General features: G+C 42.1%; 1 long non-coding RNA gene across 5 annotated transcripts in view; it reads left to right on the top strand.

Annotated features, from left to right (window-relative positions):
• LOC143434150 (uncharacterized) overlaps positions 1-20,773 on the top strand; it is a 63,721-nt gene that overhangs the window by 16,631 nt on the left and 26,317 nt on the right. For 3 of the 5 annotated variants that reach the window (XR_013103441.1, XR_013103437.1, XR_013103440.1), the window contains exon 2: positions 12,550-12,675. The exons of 1 other annotated variant lie outside the window; for it this stretch is intronic. This is a non-coding gene — a long non-coding RNA (uncharacterized LOC143434150). Of the gene's footprint in view, positions 1-12,549; positions 12,676-18,596; positions 18,792-20,773 lie in introns of those variants that run through there. One more of the 5 variants, XR_013103438.1, reaches the window with a different exon arrangement.

Raw genomic sequence — 20,773 nt, 5'->3', positions numbered from 1 at the left:
GAGCCTTTGTGAGCCTAGAGGAGATAGTCCACCCTCTGAGGCCGCTGAAGCTTTATCTGAGAAATGCTGTCAGTCTTTGCCATTGATGGGGATCAGGAGGAGCAGCACAAGGCACACACAATCTATAATGCGTCCTGCACACAGCAAATGAAACTTCGCAAAAAGAATAGCAGTAGAAATCTTACCAGGTCGCAACAGCAATTGAGGTTTCTAATACACGGTTGGAAAACGTAAGCTCTAGGTCAGTCAGCAAACCCTTCCCTCCACCCTCAGACTCTCATAAGCGCTCTAAAGCAGTTTACATTAGCTAGCTCGCCCCATCCCCAAAGCCAGGGTAAAGAAGTTCAGTTACCGGCGAGATTCTACTCAAGTGTTTCTCTGTTCCAGCCCTTCTCCCAACCCAGCCATGTAGCCATATGTTTTGAGCTCATTCTTTGTCCTGGGCACATGAACATATAAATGTTGTACCAAAAAAAAAAAAAAAAAAAAAAAAAAAGGGGAGAGAGAGCCGTGTGCAGCCCAGAGAGCATCCCATCGAGTTTGGGACAAGTGAGGTAACCTCAAACCTTCTATCAATGTTTTGATCTGAAAATAGAAATCACCTCTTAAGAGGGTGATATCTAAGAGGGTCATTGTAGTTATGGATAGATGGGGGAGGGGACTGGAACGTAATGGTTGAATAGGGAGGGAAGAGGAAGATAAGAGAGGGACAATGGGGAGGGACAGCTGTCAAGGGCCATTTGAGGGGTCATATAGAAACCTAATACAGTAGAAGTTTCCTATATTATATACATATGTGCAAGCAATCTAAATGAAATTGACAAAGATGAGGGAGACAGAGGCCCAGCTGGACATCTCTCACCATCAAATGAAGCTTCCAGTAGTGGGACTGGGTTACATCTAATTGATTTGTTGGCTAAAGGGGACCCCTGAAAAAAAACCCAAACACCCTAGGCTATAGGCGATGCTATCTGAGACGCTCCAAAAACTTGTGGTAAGGGCTTATTGCTGAAGACAACACCTACATAACTCATTGCACATGGAGAAGTTGAGCTGGGGCCTACCTGGAGCCTCCGCCTATACAGGCTAGTATTTCTGGTACTGGGAGGTTTTCTGCATGCTACCAAGGGAGAAAGGTAAATACAAATACAGCTACAAATGCTTTCATCTACCAGAGTGAGCTTGGAGACTGCTTGCAAGACACACTGGTACAATCGTGGCCCAGTGCCTCTTTACCTTGCATGCCTACAATGGTACAGACATGAATTTGACTACATATCAAGAGTTTAGGGTTAAGGCTCACACTGATTGTTGACTCCACCCATCAGCACATTTTTGGTAAATGGAGAAAATATTGCTTACCTGTGTGCTGCACACAGTGGATCAGCGCTGTGCTTTGAAAATAAATCTCTTAAATTTCCCTTCATGCAGGAATTAAGAAGAAATGCCAGTTGCTTCATACTTGGCTTGAAAAGTGTGCGGTGTGTGTGTGTGTATGTGTGTGTGTGTGTGTGTGTTTTCCATAGTGACATCTATTCCCAAACTTTCCAGTTTCTAAACTATCTGAAGGCAGATACTTCCAAGCAGTTCTGGTTTCTAAGGTGTCCTGGCCCAAGCTGCTGCTCTGGTCCATGGGTCAGGGTCTAGCAAGAGAGAGAGTGGGGATGGAAGGGAAGAGACTCGAAGAATGGAGACAAGACAGAGGTTCTGATCAAGTCTCAACTCTCCTCCCCTTTATTAAAAGGAAATCGGGGTACTTATACTCTTTGCCACGTGCCTTGTAGGTATGGATACCGCAGGCACCTTACAGGCATGGATATCACATGCGCCTTGCAGCTGGGGGCACTAAACAACAAAACAAGATATGTGAGCAAAACAAGATGTTTATCAGAGTGTGCTCAGCTGTTGTAGGCTGTTGAAAACAAGTCTCTTGTCAGGGTATATGGCTCAAGATGGCTGCAAAGATGATAACCACTTTCTGCTGGGAGTCGGCTCCCAACACTAACGTATTCTGAGGTGTCCCTGTGTAACTCTCCAAACATCAATGGCCTTAGAGCAGTGACAGATTCAGTCTTTCTGGTACTATAGTATAGAATTTTCTATCAAAAATTGCAGCACTTGTTTTGTTTTTTTCACATTTCATGGGCGGGGGGCAGAAGTGAAATCTTCCTCCTAGAAAGGACACCTTAGTCACATGGATCTTGTGGGACATTTGCAGCATGCAGGGCTGGCTGTTAGTATGGTACAATGTGTGTGTGTGTGTGTGGGAGCTGCTTAGAGGATGTGCTAGGGCATCAGTAAGGACATCAGTTCCTTACTCTCAAATGTCAACTCATTCAAATACAACCAATCTTGAAATACCAGCAACAGGAGACAGTACACATTGCTTCTTAGGGGAGTTCCTTTCAGTTATGTTAAACTGACAAATAGTCCCCTCTCAAATAAATAAATTATCTCTACTGTGTAGAAATGTAACAGTACCCAGACTAAACAGTCTGTATGACTATAGTTTATACAATGTAGCCTATAGTCAATTAGAATAAGCCCTTTCTTTTCCAGGCATCTCATGTACCTCAGGGGATGTCCACCCCTGCCTCTAGAGTTGTTGAGAGGGTCTGATCCAGGAGCTTGACCACAGCCTGCCATTGTGTGGTTTAACAGTGCCAGCTATGGATACTTGATCAGAAGAGGTCTTGAAAGTGGAACAGATCTTTTAGATTTTTCTTATTAATTATATTTTAAAACACACTTATTTACTTTTAAGGAGGTAGGTGCATGCTATGGTACACCATGTGGAGGCCAAAGGACAACTTCCAGGAGTCTCTCTTTCCATCACGTGGATTCTGAGGACTGAATTTAGGTTATCTAGTTGAGGGGCAGGCATCTTTACTGCCTGAGCCATCTTGTTGGCCCCAGATAGATTTCTATTCCGTGGTTGAAAGTTATGACTTGGCTTTCAATTGTTTGATGTACCAGAGACACTCCACTACCCCCAATATCACCCCCATTTGATAGCCCCAACATTTCTGTCCCAGCAACTGCTTCAGCTAGAAAATGCTAATGAGGGTAGGACCAAATGAATTTAAGAAATGGAGTTAAAGTCTTATGTCTGTAAGTCGGACATCTTGTTAAACTAGAAAGAAGGTTTTATTATTGTTTAAATGATTTTCGTTGTTTTTTTTTTATACATCTCCCCAAAGCCAGCTAATATTATCCTCAGTGGATTATTTATTAAGTACTTTGTTAACTCAAAGAATCAAAGAAAGGTTAATGGGAAGAAGAGTGCCAGGGAAACTGGGAAGACAGTGCTTTAGTGGGACTTAATTCATATACTGGATAGTCTGTGCCCCTCCTCCACAGTTTTGTTGTTGTTGTTTTGTTTTTTGTTTTTGTGGGTTTTTTTTTTTGTTTGTTTTACTTGTTGGTTTTTTCTTTCTTTCTTTCTCTCTTTCTTTCTTTCCTATCTATCTTTCTTTCTTCTTCTTCTTCTTCTTCTTCTTCTTCTTCTTCTTCTTCTTCTTCTTCTTCTTCTTCTTCTTCTTCTTCCTTCTTCCTTCTTCCTTCTTCCTTCTTCTTCTTCTCTCTTCTCTCTTCTCTCTTCTCTCTTCTCTCTTCTCTCTTCTTCTTCTTCTTCTTCTTCTTCTTCTTCTTCTTCTTCTTCTTCTTCTTTCTCCCTCCCCCCACCCTCCCCCTCCCCCCTCCCCCTCCCCCTCCCCTCTCCCCCTCCCCCTCCCCCTCCCCCTCCCCTCCCCTCCCCCCCTCCCCTCCCCCTCCCCCCCTCCCCCTCCCCCCCTCCCCCTCCCCCTCCCCTCCCCCTCTCCCTCTTCTTTCTTCTCTCTTCTCTCTTCTCTCTTCTCTCTTCTCTCTTCTTCTTCTTCTTCTTCTTCTTCTTCTTCTTCTTCTTCTTCTTCTTCTTCTTCTTCTTCTTCTTCTTCTTCTTTTTTGAGACAAGGTCTCTTTTGTTAGCTCAGGACAGTCTCCAACTCCAGATCTTCCCACCTTAGGCTTCAAGTGCTAGAACCCTAATGTCAGTATTCTGTCTAAACTCCACCTCCACAGTTACCTGGCAACAGCCAGGTATGCTCCTCCCCACAGTTACCTGGCAACCGCCAGGTAGGCCTGATCCACTATAAAAGGGGCTGCTTGCCCCCTCCTCACTCTCTTACTCTTACTTTCTTACTCTTAATCTCTTCATCTCTTACTCTCTCTCTTACCCTCTTGCCTCTCTGTCCCCTCCCCCCTTCTTCTCTTTTCACGTGGTCATGGCTGGCCTCTACTTCTCTTCTCTCTTATCCTTCCACCTTCTTCTCCCACCTTTGTCCCTATCTCCTGAATAAACCTCCTCCCCCTTGGAATCGTGTGGTCTGGATTGGTCTGTTCTGAGCTGCGGTCGGACTTCTTAAAAGAACTAACACCTAACCCTAAGGGACAGATTTCTGTCACCATGGTTGGTAAAATTTACACATTTGAAATGTACAGGTCAGTGGCTTTTAGTGGAAATCAGAGTTGTGCGAATTATTTCCGCTGATTTCAGAATGTTACCAGGTTTCTTTTCCCTCTTCCTTTCACCAACATCCCTAAAAACTCTTCACTGCTTCTACCTCTACAGATTTGTCCTCTTTTGACATCTAAATCAGGGTTTTTCTCCTGTTTTCAGGCCATCTCACAGTACGTATCATTGTTGCAGCATTTTATGGCTGATGGGTACCTCTGTCTGCTTATTAACTATCAAAGGGTACTTGGGTTATCTCTAGTTTGAGGCCATGACTGATGTTGCTGTAAACAAACATTTATTTACGTATTTGCATGGATATGCTTGTTAGCTTTCTTTATATGCATCTAGGAGTAAAAGGGGTTTAGCTCTTTGAGTGACTGCTAGCTGTTTTTCAGAGGGTCTGCTTTAGTTTTCCTCTCCTGCAAAAATGTACCCAGAATCCAGTTGTTAGTCCTGAGATTCCCCGGAGAAAGACAAGTTCCACCATTTTGCGCCAAATTTAAAGCAAGCTTTAACAAATATTAGATACTGACCAAAACATGAACTTTGGTCAGAACCATTCCCTGGAATTTCCCAGCTGGAATGGCCCTGAGGCATGCGTGGCAGGGATTTATAATGATAAACCTATAGGTCACCGTACTTTCCCATGAGGCTTTGTTATTTTGCAAGAACTACAACTCCCAGCATTCTAGGAAGTTACCTGGTCCTTGGGCTGACGGGGCTTACAGGTTAATGTTGGGCACCACACAATCTTTCTACACCTTTAGCTGTGTATGTTATTGTCAATCTTTTAAATTTTAGCCACTTGTTATTGTGACGTGGTATTGCATCTTTTTTTCTGTGCATATTTTCGAGAAAGCCAATGAATTTGAGTCAAGCGCCTCTTTGACACAGGTCAAAGGTTCGCTCTGCCACCCTCCCATTTCTCTCCGAGGATTCCTGTCTTCCTGAGAACAACTGAAAGATCAGAAATACTCCTGGAACCTCTGTAGGCCAGTGGGTGTTGCCTGACTTGTAAAGGTGTCCGTGGTGTCTTTGACGCTGCAGCTTGTGAGCATCCTATAATGGTGGCGCATGGCTACTTACCTCTAACCACTTTCGCATCTGTTTGAGAAGCCTGATGATGCTCTCCAGTCACCGAGTCTATTAGGAGTAACTATGAGATGCCTAACAGAAATGACACTTAATATCATCCGTAGGCTATGCTAACATTAAGTGCCACTTTGGGGATAGGTTGTATCAGTGTGGATATAGCTCACGTTTGCTTATCACAGACTCTGAGTGACTATTCAATGCGCTGTTACTTAGTGTATATGATCTAGTTAGTAGGAAATATCTTTGGTAAGATGGAATGGGAATGGGATAAATGATTAGACTTTTTAAATTTCTATTTTGCTTATGGTGTAAAAAGGTCAGAAGACCACGTTAGTAGTCAGCTCTCTCTTCTGCCCCACTGGTCAAGGCTTGGCAGCAGGTGACTTTACCAGATAAAAGATCCAACAATTTTTTTTTTCCCTAACCAAGCAGTATTGAATGATATTAAGGACAACTTTCTACCTGTAAGACACTGGGCCGAATTTAACCTTTCTTTGACCATGTCTGAATAGTCGTCTGTAAAATAAGGAAACATGTTCTCTTGTTAGTGTTGTTTTAAGGACAAAATCGGCTGCTCACCTCACATGCTCATCGGCTGAGGGACAGTAAGTGCCATCAAGTGTAGCAGTTCACACCTAACGCTAAATTGCCAGGACAGTTCCTCAATTAAGAAACGGAGTCCCAAAGAGTGGGAGTCCTTGGAGGACTCACTAGGTTTAATTCTGACTTCCTGCAGCCCGCCCCTCACCCCGCTCCCCTGCATTTATTCCCTGGGCGTTCTCCTGTGCCTTTCCTCCCCGAACTTTTATTTCTGTGCCCAGATTCACAGATAGAGGGAGAGCCGCGGCAAAGAGAGACACAGTCCTCTTTAAATGGTGGGGTACAACACCGGTTCTCTGGACTTGCCTTAGGGATGGGGGCTGGGTCAGCAGGCTCCCACTTCACTCATTCTGAGGTGGAAAGGAAAGAGCTGGAAGCAGGAGCTATTTCCAGCTGCTGCCAAGCTTCCCTGCTGTGGCTGCGCTCTTATAATTGAAATAATAAGGATGCCTAATGACTAAGATGGATTTCTACCGGGTTTCAGTCAGTAGCAAGGCAAAGCCATGTTGAAAAAAAAAAAGAGTAAGTTTGGAGTTCAACCTATCTTCCCGTAATCGAGACAAAAAGAGAATGTGACATCGCACTTCCCGTAATGAGCCGAAGTGAAGACAAATCTTTGGGAGAAATGTGTTCTTACGGTAGCATCTCTCCCATTTTGAGAACACTTACTCAGGGTTCTACCTCATTAGAAAACAAAGGCTAGATTAGATGAGTAACTTTTAATTCGGTGTCCACGATCCAAGAGGTGCATTGCGCAACCCCACGAATACACGCATGCATACACGCATTGAAATTTATGAAACTATTTTTTGCCTTTACTAAATGGAATGCATTCTGACATTTTCTGTTTTAATTCATTTTTTAAAAATGTACTGTAATTGATTAAATTGATCTTGAAGCCATTTTTCACTTGAGACCTGCAGGTTTTTTTTTTTTTTAAACACTCCATATTCAGTGTATCCCATCCTTGGTTCTTTAATAATCTTTAATAGATGATAGCTTTTAATAATTAGAATACTGAGGGTACAAATGTGATGGTCTCTTCCTCCCATGCTTCCTCTTTTACTTGTCCCAGGCTGACGGTTGTCCTTCTGCCTCCATCTTCTGAGCCCTGGGACAATGTGAGGCTTCTCACATGTCACCTTAAAAGTATAGAAGGATTATGCATTCAGGATAGCCTTATAGGAAATGCTTTTTTGACACACTTTTCTGGAGGTTGCTTCATTCCTCAAATTGAAAAAAGCCTGTGTGTAGCCTAAGGTGAATCTCCTGATATATATTGATTTATAAATGATTCATTGGTAGTAGCCTTTAGTTTTATTAGGAGAGAGCTGAATTCTAGTGTTAACTACATATTAAAACTTTCACTGCTTGCAGATTTATTGCCTTGAGATATATTTTTGTAAGTATAAAAGGTGTTGCTACCAAGCGACCTTCCTGTTGCTAATATTTTAGAAAACTCATGTGTATGGGTGTTTACAGGATGTCTTTAGGAAAAGAAGCAGTGACAGAGTCTATCTGATGAGAGAATACTGGGCACCAGGTCCCTATTTTGGAAGCTTTACTTCTGTAGCGTATGCTTTTCTTCAGTTTGTGGGGGAAATGCGATCTAACCTTTGAGACAGTGTTACAGCATATAGCCAACACTTTAAAGAATGAATGGGTTAAACGACTATGATCTCTGAGGTTCCTTTTACTCTAAGAATCCAGGAATATAAACTCTTGCTTTATATACTCAGGTAACCAAGCTATAACCAAAGCAAGTTGATCAAAATTTCTCTCTTTTACGAAGAAATTTATTTGCTCAGGGGAGTCAGCGTTGGTTGGATCTGATGGTGCACCTTGACCCAGGGGCTTGAGACAAGAAAGCTATAAATTTAAAGCTTACCTAGGTTACAAAGGGAGTTCAATGCTAGCCTGGGTAACTTAAGGAAATCCTATCTCAGAGGTGGGGGGCAATCAGATAGACGCAGAGAGAGACAGAGACAGAGAGACAGAGAGATAAAGACACAGAGAGATAGAGAGAGACAGAGACAGAGAACGGTAGCCTGATGGGGTGTGGCTCGCCTAGCATGTTGACTTCATCCCCAGCAGTGAATGGACAGTGAGTATTTATACCAGAGAGAACATAAGAAGTAGTTATCATTCACAGATATGATTGCTTGGCTTTTGCCAAAGCAATTGTAAAATTATAATTAATTGAAAATTAATTTAGCTATTATAGGCATACTTTTAGATGCTTCCCATTTGACCAGGAAACGTCAGAGACACAGTGGAGAGGTTATCATTATGGAGCGAGCATAAGCCCCAACAAGACAGTGCTGTAATGCTTCAGTGCTGTAACAGGAGCACTGCAGAATCCTCTGATGCACAGGGCCATGAGTGTGAGATCAGTGATGTCATCTTACAGTTTCTAGAAGTTTTCTATTTTCTGGAGTCCTTGTTGACACCTGTCAGAATTCTCACCTGGGTCAAGCACCTCTTTGTTTCACTTGAATACGTTGGGCTTTCAGATCAGCCAAAAGCAGGTTGGAAACAGTTTGCAAAGCAGTGCAGGGCTCTGAGTCTGGGCTTCCCTCTGAGTTTAGCCCCATAGGTGCATGTACATGTACACGGAGAGACTTTCTAACAATATCTGCTTCACCAGCTCAGATCTGTCCTTTTCATTAGTCTTGGTCCTTCCCTGTGTTCCTAACGGGTATGATCACCCTGTATTACCATGTTGGCATACATCCTAGGAATAACTAAAATAATGTGCAAACCTGTCAAGAAGTTAAGAACACTTCAGTGGCAGACAGGAAGCAAAAAGCACAAACACGAGAAGGCTTAGGAGAACATAGACCAGCAGCTATGGGGTTGTGACTATGATAAAAGGCTAGCCTCAGAAGCCCGAGGATCTCAGAGCCTATATTAATGGCTGGATATGGTGGCCAACATCTGCAGTGCCCCACAGAAGACAAGCTGAGACTTGGAGAATTATCCCTAATCTCATGGGCTGTCCAATCTGGAGCATAGAGTGTAGAAATGGAAGCAACAGAGACCTTACCTCAGCAAAGGGGGAAAGGACAACACACGCCTCAAAGTTGTTCTCTGACCTCCACACGCATATTATGTACCAACATTCACACACCCATGCACATATGCACGCACACACACATGCTCAGGCAATGCACACTCAATATATATTTAAAAAAAAATAACAAAATAGATACAGAGTGTTTAAATATTATGAATTTTGTTGTTTTCATTATTCTTGTTTAAGGAAAGATAAAATTTTGTTCATATAAGCACACATTTCTTCTTAAGATTGAAGAGAAAAGGCTATGTTCTATTTTTAAAACATTATACTAATATTTTTACATATGTACCAATTCTGCCACCTGTTCTTCATTATTTTAACTAGCTATAAACTTAACAACACTTGATCCAGGTGCATCCTCCCAGGATGCCTGGGATGAGGCACCACAAGTGAGGTGATGCAGTGTGCATAGGGTCTCTACGTGATGGGGACTTGGTCTGATGGGTGAGGGGATGATGGCTGATGGTCTGTTTCAAAGCTTTCTTTCTTTACTGAATTGCTTACATCAAACAAATGGGGGAACGGCCATCAATAACCTCTGGGAGTCGAATCAGAAGGACTGGAGCAAGGATAGCTACAAAGTTACCCATCAGGCAGCTTTGGAGATGTGCCAGTTGGAGGACATTCTCACTCAAGACAGTTGACACTCTGTTACTTCTCTTCTTGCTGCAACAAGAGGAAACTTAAAGGAGAGTTATTTTCTATTACTGTTTAAGAGCACAGTTCACCCTGGTGGGGGAGCTTGGGGCAGCAGGTCACATTGTACTTGCAATCAGAAGGCAGAGAGCAACGAATGCTGGGACACAACATAAATTCTCCTTTCTATTCAGTCCAGGACCCCAGCCCATCAAATGGTGCTGCCCAAAATTAAGGTGGGTCTTCCCACCTCCGATTAACCTAATCCAGATGCTTCATAAACATTTCCAGAGGCTTGTCTCCAAGGTACTTCTAGATTGTGTTGCTGTGTCTACTGCAGAATGAGTTTGGACTATTTATGCATAATTACATTATATACCTTATCTTGTGACTTGTTTCACATCTTCAAATGTATCACATCAAGGATAATGTCTTCTGAGGAAGGGATGCTAAACTCTCCACTAACATAAAATATAAAATGAAACTTACAACCCACAATGCCCCATGAAGCAGGGTCACATTCTGCTGAGGCTTATCTATGAAGTAGAGAGGAACCTATAACAGCAATGGTAGGACATTTGCATTCCATTAAGTCTTGAGCAAAACATTTCATTTGGCATTCGGTGTAATGCCAAATGCATCATTTCCAAGTAGCCTTGGTAATACCACAGCCCCCCACACTGAAGGAAGCTAAACCGTGCCTGCAAGAGGTAAGCAAGGGACACAGTGTGCTGCTCTGACAGCCTGCTTCATAGCAGGCGACACTCTGTGCTGTTCTGACAGCCTGCCTCGTAGCAGGCTCTGTGGTTCACGCTTTATGAATTTATTAATCTTCTGAAAGAGAGAATGAGCAAATGCTCATGACAGTTGCGGGGAAGACCGAATCCGGAGGTGTTACAAGCTTTGATAAATGGCCAGGATATGAACAGCAGTGTGGTTCACAAAGACCAAAAACAAATCAGAAATCTGGGATGGAAAAACACGAAATTGCTCTCTGGAAGACACAAACAAATATCTGGCAAAATTACACCACATATGATCTCTAGAAAAGAGAGGTGTGTGTGTGTGTGTGTGTGTGTGTGTGTGTGTGTAGATGGTAGGGAGTTTTGGATGAATGTGAATGTGCAAAAAAATGAGGTTGGCATTGATCATGGAGGAGCATAAGCGTCTAGGGGAAGGGGGTTGTGGTCCCTCATATATGAGTGTGTCTGAAATCACCCGGAGACAACTGTATTCCAGTTTCAGCACCCAAATAAACAAGTGATGCTGACAGTCTTGGAAGGAATCCAGGGGAAAATAATGGGAATGATTAATGGAAGGAGGAATTGATTTATGAAGATTTATGGAGTGTATCATCTGGGTTAAGCGATGGCAGAAAATATCATGATATATTCCGGAAATGACGGCAATACTTACATTCCAGGTTGGAGGGTAGGGATGTTAAAAAACAGGTTTTAAATAGGGTAGATTTTATTTGCATAAAGGAAGTCAGGATTGATTTATTTTAAAGCAGCTCTTACTGAACAAGTCTTAAGATCACTAACTACTTCGGTTGACAACTACTCAATTACACATCACCTTTTAGGGTAGGTGTTGAAGGACCCTCAGTTGTGACATTACGCTCAGAAACTTCACTGAAAGAATGATGTTGTTCCACTGGTGGTATGCATAGAACAAACTAATGTGTTATCTCCTGAGTGAATTACATAACGAGTGGGAGGGGCTAGAGGAAGGACTTAAGGGACTTACATTACATTATTTTAAGGGACACCTGCCTACTTACCTTCGTTTTAGTGGTCAGGATAGTTTTATATTTTTAGAAATATTCACTGGGATGTTCTCTGTCCCCGGTTGAACAGACACAGTGTTGGTTCCATGGTCTATGTAAATAAGCATTTCACTATGATATTTTTAGACCGAATGTGTAAAAGTAACCTGGTTGTGTTCCCATTGCCCCCTTACCACATGTGAAGTAAGTACTTTTTATTGAAGGACAACAAGACCTTCAGGACAGAATCAAGTCCAGAGAAAGAGCCTTGCCCAGAGGTTTCAGTCGATTCAGAACTTAGCACATTACTGGCAAGGTTACACTAGTAAGCTGAGATGGTTGAGTTATCAAGTGGATCCTAAAGGAAATTCTTGAGCCTAGAGGAAATTGAGTACACTTTGTTAATGGTGAGATTAATGAAAACAGAAAGCTTTACGGATCCCATGGCTTAGCTTGAGGTTAAATTTACAGCTCAGCTCTGACTCCATGTTGGCATATGTAATGAAATCATTGCAAATTACAGTGATCCTGTGTTTCCTGCCATCATTAGGTGATACATATTCATTACCTATGGAATAGGTAATGACTACCTAGTATACAATTGGCCCTCAATAGGTATTTGCTAAACAAGTTTAGCAATAGATATTGCTAAACAAGTCAATGAATGAGTTTACAGGGGGAAATAAAGGCTCTGAGAGAGTAGGAGGCCACTCCCCATCTGATGCTACAAATCTCCCTCTGTTGAATCTGCCTATACCAATGCTCATCTCTCCAGCATCAATCATACATGACTGAATTGTCCCCTCCCACCCCCCATGCCTCCCGTATCCTTATAGGTGATACGTTATTGTTTACAATATCACATTGATCCACCAGGTATTTGCAGAGCTGTTCCTTGGTCCTAAGAGCCGGTCTCACTTCTGGGAAGCAAGAAGAATAAGACAAGTTGTCTTCTGAAGGAGTTTACAGCCCTGCTAGAAAGACAAGCAGACAGATTATATGGTAACCATAACTATATATAGGTGTATGAAACAAATAATCATAGTTCATTGAGATGAGTCCTGTAGGAGGTAGTTGTGTCAGGAGTCAACAAAGTACAAAAAAAGAGCCTCAAAACCCAGGCCAGGGGACTGGAGAGATGGCTCAGTGGTTAGGAGCACTGACTGCTCTTCCAGAGGTCCTGAGTTCAATTCCCAGCAACCACATGGTGGCTCAACAACCATCCATAATGGAGTCTGATGCCCTCTTCTGGTGGGTCTAAAGACAGCTACAGTGTGTTCATATACATAAAATAAATAAATAATTCTTTGCCGGGCAGTGGTGGCACACAACTTTAATCCCAGGACTTGGGAGGCAGAGGCAGGTGGATTTCTGAATTCGAGGCTAGCTCGGTCTACAGAATGAGTTCCAGGACAGCCAGGGCTACACAGAGAAAACCTGTCTCGAAAAACAAAACAAAACAAAACAAAACAAAACACCCAAGGCAGAATCAACATACAAATAAAGTGTTGAGCTCTCTTTTCCTCTCCAAGGATCCCCTGACCTTCACTGTGCCAGAGTCTGCATACACATAGGCTTTTAGAGGAAAGGAAGATGCCCCCTAAACCTCAAACTCTCCTTGCCCTCTGCATTCTGTAATACACAAAGGCATCTCTTTTGTGGGGAAGTTTGGCCTTTAATGCTCTTAATAGCCTGCCAGCAATGACAGAAAGGTTTGCTTAGAATTGATCAGTGACTTTTGTAGGCAGTATTAACATGTCTCTGTCGACTGTTTCGATGATGTTCTGAAGAAATTATTTAAAATGAAAGCAGTTGGCAGGGATGTGTCAAATAAAAAGACCCACTAAAAACTATTTATTCTCAGCAGGACGGAAGCATGTAAAATTGCTGGTTTGCAGAATTTATCTTAGAGTATTGTTTTCATCAGCCTATTTTGTTACAGGTAGTGGAGGCACACGGGGTAGGTACAGCACAGCCTGTAGCCTGTAATGTTTTTTTTTTTAAAAAAATATCTACTTAGCAGCATATCAGGTATGCTTTATTCTGTCCACAGAACACTGAGGTTTTTAAATTTAATTTATGTTTCTGCTGACTGAATGTAAATAAATAAAAAGTGGGAAGTTCTTTGCGCAGCACTCTCTCAGGGGAAGGCCAAATAGAGACAGCGTGCACTTGGGTCGTTTTATTTTACAATCAGGATCTGAGGTGGCAGATTTAAGACAGGTTCTGTAGATTGCTGTTTGGCTTTGATTATGAAGGCCTGATGTGAACAGGATATACACCACGATATAATATTACTATCCATCTTCTGCTCCCAACACATTTCAGTGCCCAGTAGTAAATCACCTGCCGTCAGATACTAATGCCTTGTGTAAACCCCCTTCCCGGCCTCTGTATGAGTTTAAATGTTAAGTGTATTACCTTGTTGAAGTTCAGTTTAGATTACCATCAGCTCCATTATCCACTTCAAATTTCAAAATAAGGACAGTCAGATAGGAGAGGAAAGCACGTGCCCTTCCTGTCCTTTTGAAAGCTGCCAGCCATATTGGATTTCAGCGATGGATTTGAAGGTGCTGCCTGCCAGTGGTCTCCACAGGAGAAGACAATGGACACAGAACGATGATGGTAGAGTAGCCAGCCATGGGACAATCATCTTACTACAGAGAGTTCCACAGAGGCCGTGCCACATGGGGGCTTTTAGTTTACACTCTGAAAAACACTTTAGTTATGGCCTTTAGACTCAGTTTTACCTGCTTATGAACAACATCTTGCACTTATCATACAACTAATGATTTTGTTTTTGGAGTTAGGACACTTTGTTAGATGGGCTAATATAGGGAAAGCATGTGAAACATCCCTGGCATTTTGTACTGAGTAACTCCTGGCAGTGGTGATGAGGATGAGAAGAAAATCACATTTTTAATCAGGCTGCAAGTTGGGAGAGACAAGTGGTACATTGAGGTCCCCCCTCCCCCTGAGAAAGAGGCCTTCTCAGATTTACAACCAGAACCTTTCATTTGCATCTCCCCATACCTGGCCTTGATTTTAATATTGCCAATATTAGTAAGTCCACACAAAAAATCTCATTGCTGTATAATTACACGTTATATAGTCTATACCTGTAGGCTCTGCTGACAGTCATTAGGGACTAGTTAGAAATAGATTCTCTTTATAATATGTATTTGAAGTATGAACAAGAGATAAATTTTTATTTATTTATTTATTTATTTATTTATTTATTTATTTATTTATTTATTTGAGAGGGTTTCTCTGCGTAGCCCTGGCTGTCCTGGAACTCACTCTGTAGACCAGGCTGGCCTCGAATTCAGAAATCCGCCTGCCTCTGCCTCCCAAGTGCTGGGATTAAAGGTGTGCGCCACCACTGTCCGGCTAAGAGATACATTTTTAAAATGTACTTGTCTTAGTTACTGTTCTGTTGCTGTGAAGAGATAGCATGACTATAAGACAATTTATAAAGAAAGCATTTGACTGAGGGCTTGCTTATAGTTCAGAGGACTAACCCATGTCCGTCTTGACAGAGAGCATGGCAGCAGGCAGGAATGGTTTGGAGTAGCTTGGAGCTCTCATCTGATCCACAAGCAGGAGAGAGAAGGCAGGGGAGCAGGAAACTCGGCTTGGCATGGGCTTTTGAAACCTCAAAGTCCACCCACAGTGACACACCTTCCCAAACAAGGCCACACCTCCCAATCCTTCCCAAACAGTTCCACGAACTGAGAACCAAACGTTCAAATCTATGAGCCTATGGAGCCATTCTCATTCAAACCACCACAGTGTGGTCATAAGTATATGCATGTGTATATTCAATAGATGTTTAAAATGTATATTTTGTGTAAAACCATTTTAAAAGTGTGCACATATGTAAACAGTGTAGGTATGTACTGATCACACTATGCCGTGTGGCATAATTTAGTATAAAATAGTCTTATAAATATAGTCACATGTTGCACATACATCTTGCATGTACTGCTCACTAGGGTACATGCTCTGCACAAGGATGCAGCAGTTTGAAAGTTTCTCTTGTCCAGAGAGCGGTTGTGCTTTTCTCTCTCGCATCTGCTTCACCCATACCTCACAGATAGCCTATTAGCCAGAAGCTCAAAGCAGTTTGAGGAAGAGCATTAATCAGACCTCAGATCTTCAGCATTCCCCTGATGGAAGATGGAAGAGAAAACTGTCACACCAGTCACTTCTGTTACTTCCTCCAGTCTGATCTGGTATGATTGTGATTCAAGGTAGTTAAAGGAGGGAAAATATGTCTCAAAGAGAAGGGGAGAGAGACACAGGTGAACTGCAGAACACCTGACCACAGTGCCAGGCTGAGGCAGGCTCTCTGTATGCACACAGTTCTAAGAACGGCCAGTGAGAATTATGCAGATGGGTCTCTGTCTTCCTTTCCATGACACTGAAGAAGAGAAAAACAAGGTTGGTGTCTAGGTCAATCTGCATATGTTTTAGACTTTTTTTTTTTTTAAGTTGATAATCTAGGGGAAGGACTGAAGGATCTGAAGGGGTTTGCAATCCCATAGGAAGAACAACAATATCAACCAACCAGAACCCACAGAGCTCCCAGAGACTAAACTACCAACCAAAGAGTACACATGGAGGGACTTATGGCTTCAGATTCATATGAAACAGAGGATGGCCTTGTAGGGCATCAATGGGTGGAGAGGCCCTTGGTCCTGTGAAGGCTTGACAGGAGCACCCTCATAGAAGCAAGGGGGAGGAGGGATGGGATTGGGGGTTTGCAGAGGGGAAAGTGGGAAAGGAGATAACATTTGAAATGTAAATAAATAGATAAATAAGAAAAACAAAAAAAACAATAACAAAAAAGTTGATAATCGAGTCTCTCCCTGAAGTAAGAAATACCTTACAATTGGATTCCCAGAAAACCTGGCAGGAAGCAGAGTACTAATTGTCTACAATTTTAATTAATTAATTAATATATATATGTGTATGTGTGAATTTATGTGTACCACCTGCATGGAAGTGCCTGCAGAGGCGAGAGGGTGTTGGATCCCTGGAACTAGAGTTACAGGAAGTTATGAGCTGCCTGATGCAGGTACTAGAAACCAAACCCAGCTCATCTACAGGAGAACTCAGCACACAGTCACTGAGCTACACCTCAGCCCCTGTAGCTTAAGTTTGTAAGTATGTGACTATTTATGAGTTCCTTTTCCAGGTCAACATTTGAAATAGTAAGTAAGTATTATAGTCCTTTAAAAATCTCCCTACTTCTTTGTCCTTATTTCCTTTCCTGTTCAGCCCAGGAAAGCTTCCTCTACAAAGTAATAGATAATAAAACATGTGTGAATCTATACCACTGGTTCCTATCCTGTGGGATGCATCCGATATTTACATTATGATTCATAACAGGAGCAACAGTAGAGGCATGTAGTAGCATCAAAAGTAACTATGGTTGAGGATCCACAACATGAGGAACTGTATTAAAGGGTTGCAGCATTAGGAGGGTTGAGAACCACTAATCTAGACTAAGGGTATTATACTCCCATGGGTGTATTTATAGTTCCATAGGAATGACCCACTCTGGATAAAGTGTTCAGAAACTTTTTCTGCCACCAAGTTCCCCATATCTGGAATGTCTTTTATATAAATACACATCTAGTGCTTTTTAGCTCTAACAAGGTATTCTATAGTGTGTTTATACAGATGTTTGTCAACTACACTCCTGTCAAATACAAATAAAAACTTGGTATTTGTTCAATAGGTATCTGTTGAATATATGAATAAATGCATTTCCCTAGCTTGCCAGCAGTGTGGAGGAGGACTCTTTAGGAGTGGTTACCATATGACACATGCAGTCGAAACTGACTGTTTCTGTCAGTTTTGTCGTAGACAATGTGTTCACATGACGCTGGTAATAACAATAACATTAGATGCTCCCTGTATAAAAGATGCTATGTAAGCGCTTCTCATTCATTTCCTCATCTATGATAATATTATTTTCATTTTGCTAATGAGGAAATTAAGGTTTAATGAGCTTCTGTAACTTGCCTGAGCCTCACTTCTAATAAAGGGTGGAATTTGCTTTAAACCTACACCCAAGGCCGTAATGGTTCTGTGCTCCAGCAGTACCTGACTTTCACAATTTAGAGAGAGAAACTTGGAGGGAGGCCACTCTGTGCCCTCTGCTTCTGTCTTTGACTCTTTCTTTGTACGATGTTAAATCTGACTTAGAGAGTGGGGGTTATAGAATGGAGATGGGAAACAATATGGAGGACCAGGTGGGAAAGTTAAAGGCGGTAAGCCTATTGATTTCAGAATAGACCACCTCAATGCTTAAAAAAAAAAAAAAAAAACAAAAAAAACAAAAAAAACAAAAAAAAAAAACCTGCAAGTTTGTGAGTAGATATGATACATAATGTTTATATTTGTGAGTTGATATGATACATAATGTTTCCCTGCTTTAAGCTTCCAGAGGACTGTACCAACAGCCCCTGTCCAGGTTCCCTAGGATCTACAGATGGAAGACACGCACGCACACAAACACACACACACACACACACACACACACACACACACACACACACACACACGCATGCACGCACCCCCCAGTTAATCTTAAAACGCCTTTGCTAACTCAATGACTGGGCACTGGTAACCCTCCCCTGCTACCTGAGGCATAATTGGATAGAGTGAACCGAAAACTCACATAGCTCGTTGGCTTTATCTCCTGCAGCTACTACCTCCTTCTTCTTCCCCAGATCTCCTGATTCTTTGCATCCTCCCTTGCAACTCTAAGTGCCCCGCCTGTCCTCAGTCATTGGTTGCTAGTATCTTTATTGATGAATCAAGAACCAACTGGGGAACAGGACCTTAGCATCGGAACCATCCCCTACAATGATACAGCTGTACTTTGAAAGGGGTTGGTGGAGAAGCAGTGTTTTGATGAATGGTATGATGGTTTGAATGAGAAATGCACACACACACACACACACACACACCCATAGGCTCAGGCGTTTGAACACTTGGTTAACAGATCCAGATGTAGAACTTTCAGCTACTCCGCCAGCACCGTGTCTGCCTGTGTACCACTATGCTTTCTGGATGATGATGATAACAGATTAAACCTCTGAACTGTAAGTCAGCCCCGATTAAGTGTTTTTCTTTGTAAAAGTTGCTGTGGTCACGGTGTCTCTTCACAGCAATAGAAACCTCAACTAAGACACTGGGTTAGACAATTTAAGCTTTTTCTTGTATTTAGCCCGCTATTATCAACAGCAGCATTTGAGGATCTGTTCTGTGGACTGTTATGCCTCTTCCCTCACCGTCTTCTCCCAGCTCAGGGGCCTTTAGTTTCCAGCTTGTTGCTGTGTCCTGGGATGCTGCTGCCCGCCCCTGTGTTTGAGCACCTTCCTCTTAGCCCCTCAGGTCTGAAGCAACATTCATTCTCCAAATTCCATGTTCTCTCTTCCTCAGCTCTTCACCCCAGCAGATTTCTGGTTTTATGTTACCCTGTAGTGGTGATTTTAATATAAATGTATGTAGTAAAAGAGTACACCAGCTGTTTCCTTTATCCTATCTTGTTACTCAATAATGACACAGAGAGTCCGAGATTTATTTTCAACTTAAAGTACAATAACTAGGCATTATAATTCTATTCTAACCCTCTAAACAACTCTGTCTATCTCCCAGCCAAAATCCCTGAGAGACTTGCATTTTAGTATTGGTCTGGCTCTCTGGGCTTTAGATGTGTTTTCCCATGATGCCTCCTCACCCTCATGGTTGAATCTGCCTTACTCTTCTCTCTCTTCTCCCCTGGCTGGTGGGAGTTTAGCTCTGTTCTCTCCTCTGCCCAGCCATTGGATGATCAGCCCTTATTGACAAGGCAAATAATAAACAGTAAGCATTGTTTACACACACTTGAGACAGGGGATTCTTGACATAAGCATTACAATGCTGTGCCCAGATTGAAATAAGATATGAGGGCAGAGAAACCAGCATTTTCATAATCCAAGGATTAAATTTACACAAGGCACAAAAACATGATACCTACATTACCCCTTCACAAACCTTATTACAACTTAACACTTCACAAATCCTCATATGACTTTCCTTATATTTTTCTTTTTCCCCACCAGATAGCAAACTCTATCTATGTGGGCAGGAGCCATCAAGTCATTTTGATTAATCCTAGCATCAACTGTGTCACCATGGACACTCAGAAGTAATCAGTTTAATAAATACATACTACAGCTCAAATTTTCTTCCAGTGTTCAGAACAAAGTGGGTTCTAACTCTCAAGAAGAGAATAGCTTATCGTCCTTGCTGCTGTTGCCCCCGATGGTTTCTTATTGGTATTTTGGTATTATAAGTTATAAAGAGCCTTATTCGGTGATCATAAATTGTGTGGATGATTGGAGAAGTGAAGATACGAGCCACTAGATAGGAGAGGCTAACTGATTAGTAAGTAAATAATAGCTCATTAGGAGAGGAAGATGTGGAGGCCTGATGTTTAGATGGTAGTGTATCCACGATCTCACCAACACTTGTTCTTGCTGGGTCTTCCAGTGTGCTCTAATGTCGTCTAACAGTGTGCTCTGTGGTGTGTAAGCAGATTCACTCTTTGGCTGATTGTTTGCTTCATTCACTTCTTCCTCTGTTGCTCAGAAGTTTCAGTGCAAAAGCAATGGTGACCTTTGAGAGAATTATTCTTTCCTTTCCTTTCCTTTCCTTTCCTTTCCTTTTCTTCCCCTTTCCTCTTTCTTTCTTTCTTCCTTCCTTTCTTTCTTTCTTTCTTTCTTTCTTTCTTTCTTTCCTTCCTTCTTTCTTTTTTCTTTCTTTCTTCCTTCCTTCCTTTCTTTCTTTCCTTCTTTCTTTCTTTTTTCTTTCTTCCTTCCTTTCTTTCTTTCTTTCTTTCTTTCTTTCTTTCTTATGTCTGTCTTCTTTTTTTTCTCTCCTCTTCTTTTCTTCCTTTTTGTTGTTGTCATTTGAAGTAAGGTCTTGCCAAACAGCTGCTACAGGACTACAACTAGCCATCTTCCTGCCCTCCCTTGTTTCAGTGCGCCATGTTTTAGCAGGAGTGTCTCCGTTAGCTGTTGATGTAGGCTGTGTGAACATT

The sequence above is a fragment of the Arvicanthis niloticus genome, chromosome 13 (assembly GCF_011762505.2).
Source record: "Arvicanthis niloticus isolate mArvNil1 chromosome 13, mArvNil1.pat.X, whole genome shotgun sequence".
NCBI lineage: Eukaryota > Metazoa > Chordata > Mammalia > Rodentia > Muridae > Arvicanthis > Arvicanthis niloticus.
Note: the sequence above shows the minus strand (reverse complement) of the source record. Positions and strands in the feature narration are given on the sequence as shown.